The 2,522-nt window shown below is 67.6% G+C and overlaps 1 long non-coding RNA gene across 1 annotated transcript; it reads right to left on the reverse strand.

Annotated features, from left to right (window-relative positions):
• Nucleotides 1-823: 823 nt before the first annotated feature.
• On the reverse strand, nucleotides 824-2,488 carry LOC102765086. Its single transcript, XR_436330.1, has 3 exons — nucleotides 2,418-2,488; nucleotides 1,523-1,576; nucleotides 824-858 (listed from the first exon to the last, which is right to left on the reverse strand). It is a non-coding gene; the product is annotated as an uncharacterized LOC102765086 (long non-coding RNA).
• Nucleotides 2,489-2,522: the final 34 nt, after the last annotated feature.

Genomic DNA, 2,522 nt, shown 5'->3' on the forward strand with positions numbered 1-2,522 from the left:
ACAACCCCCGTCCGAGCCTCTGGGCCCAGGCACCGCGCTGGGCACGCTAGAGGGAGGGCCCGAGGCCCATCCTGTCCCCTATGACGTGTGTCTGTCCCGTGACATGTGTCCATCCCGTGGCATGTGCCCATCCTGTGATGTGTGTGCGTCCCCTGTGACATGTGTGTCCATCCCGTGACGTGTGTCCGTCCCCTGTGACGTGTGTCCATCCCCTGTGACGTGTCCGTCCCCTGTGACGTGTGTACGTCCCCTGTGATGTGTGTGTGTCCATCCCCTGTGACGTGTGTCCATCCCGTGACGTGTGTGTGTCCGTCCCCTGTGACGTGTGTCCGTCCTGTGACGTGTCCATCCCCTGTGACGTGTGTCCGTCCCCTGTGACGTGTGTCCGTCCCCTGTGACCGTCCCCTGTTGTGTGTGTCCCCCGTGACGTGTGTCCATGCTTTGCATTCACAGGCACGGAGCTCGAGGGCCAGGCTGTAATCTGCAAGCTGGCCCGCTGGGCGGGAGCGGCCCCTGCCCGGCCTGTGTGCCCGTCTCTCAGGTGAGCGCTGTGCCCACTGCAGGTGCCCGGCGACAACGGTGAACATCTGAGACGGGAGCAGGAGGGAAGTGCCCCCGAGAGGAAGGGTGGCTCTGCTGGCGCCTCCTCTGAAAGGATGGGCATCGGCCAAGGGGCCGGGAGGCGGGTCCTACACTGGGTCAGAGAAGCCCAGCATTAAAATTCAAAAGCTTCTCCAGCTGTGCACCCCTTCAGCCAACCTGTTTATTTTTCGGATTCTTGGTGTCCCGCTGGAGATATTGATGTTGGCGACTCACTGGGGGATTTGTGCCCTTCAGACCTCGGATGCCGTCTGCCCCCTGCACAGAACGGGGAGGGTGAGCGCTCACACCTCGGAGCCCTCGCCAGTCCTGGGTCCGAGCCCCACACCACGGCCAGCTGAGCGCTCAGTGCGGATGTGTGAGCCCCGCCGCCTCCCCACAGACAGTCCGGTCCCCGCGTCGCCGTCTGAGCAGGAAGAGCTGCGGCCAGGAGGCCGGCACCTCCCGGGGCCCTTGGCTGCCAGCGGCCCTCGTGCGGCAAGAACTCCGAGCCAACTGAGCGGTTCTGGGCTTTTCCCCGAGGACAGGGCCTGAGGCCAGATGGAGAGACTGAGGGATGGGCTCAGACAGACAGACGGGAGCTGGCCCGGCCTCCGCCTGGAGCCCCGGCACCCCACGGCGCCCTGAGCCCGTCAGCCCTGCAATGAGGAGCCCGGGGCAGAGGAGACACCATCCCGCCCTCCGTATCGTCACAAACGCACCGGGGCTGTCCCGGCTCCGGAGCTGCCGTTCCCGGCTCCGCGGCTCACTCCCTGCCCTGCTCAGGCCCAGGACGGGCCCCAGGCCCCCATGCAGACGGGGGGACCGGGCAGCTCCAGTGTGGGCAGCAGGGAGGGAAACGCTGGAGGAATTCCCGAAAACCAACACGCGTGCCCACAGCCCCGGCCCCGACCCCGGAGGACCCGCAGCGTGAGAGCCTCACCTTGACTCCTCGGGGGCCAGGGTAGCCGATGGGGCCCTGGGGGCCAGGGGGACCCTGTAACCAAGGGAGAGACCATTAGCTCCACCTCGGGGGTGGGGCCTGGTGATGTCCCGCCCACTCGGGGGTCCTCCCACCAGCAAATCCCAGCTCCCTATGAGCTGAGCTGTCATCCAGGTCAGACCCCGGGAGGGGCCACAAGAAGACACAGCCAGTGCCCACGGCCTCGCGCCCAGCCCACGGCAGAGGCGGGACACAGGTAGTGCCCTTCGTGACTGAGAATGCCACGGCCTGGCGCCCTGTGGGTCACGCCCCCGGGACTCGGGCCGGGCCGGGGAAGTGGTGGGAATCGGAAGGGCCGAGCTGTCATTACAGAAATGCGCTCCTGCCCAGGGGCCTCGGCAACACGGGAGCCTCGGGCTGGGAGAAGGGCAGCTGGTCGCCCACGGAAGGGGGTCCTTCAACAGCCAGAGGGCCCTGCTGCCCGCTGCCCACTGCCCACAGCTCCGGGAGCAGCGGGGCCTGGGCGCCAGGAGCAGGCAGGAGCAGACGCGGACTCTCGCCACAAACAGTAGCGGGAGTCCCGGGTGCTCAGGACACCCCGAAATGCCAACGACTTTAACCCCCCGACTTGGGCCCTGAACACAGTCGGTGGGCAGGAGGAGCCTCGGCCCAGGGCCTGCACGGTCCCGTCTCTGCCTGTGGAGGTCGCTGCACCCGCACCCCCACGTGTAGAAACGGAGGGGGTGCGACAGGGGGACCCAGCTCCCGGGGGGAGTGTCCCCAGGACAGGAGAGGGCACAGCTGCCCCGCCTCCCTTCTGAGCAGGTGGGCTGGCCCAGGGCAGGGCAGGGCCGGTCGGCAGGGGGCACTGAGGCCGGGGCGTGGCTGCACCCACCTGGGTTCCTTTCTCTCCGGGGGGGCCCTCTTTGCCAGGGTGCCCCTGTGGGAAAGAGAAGCCGCATGAGTCGGTGCCCACGGGATGCTCCCCTCCCCTCCCCTG

Source organism: Myotis davidii, unplaced genomic scaffold, assembly GCF_000327345.1.
Source record: "Myotis davidii unplaced genomic scaffold, ASM32734v1 scaffold609, whole genome shotgun sequence".
NCBI lineage: Eukaryota > Metazoa > Chordata > Mammalia > Chiroptera > Vespertilionidae > Myotis > Myotis davidii.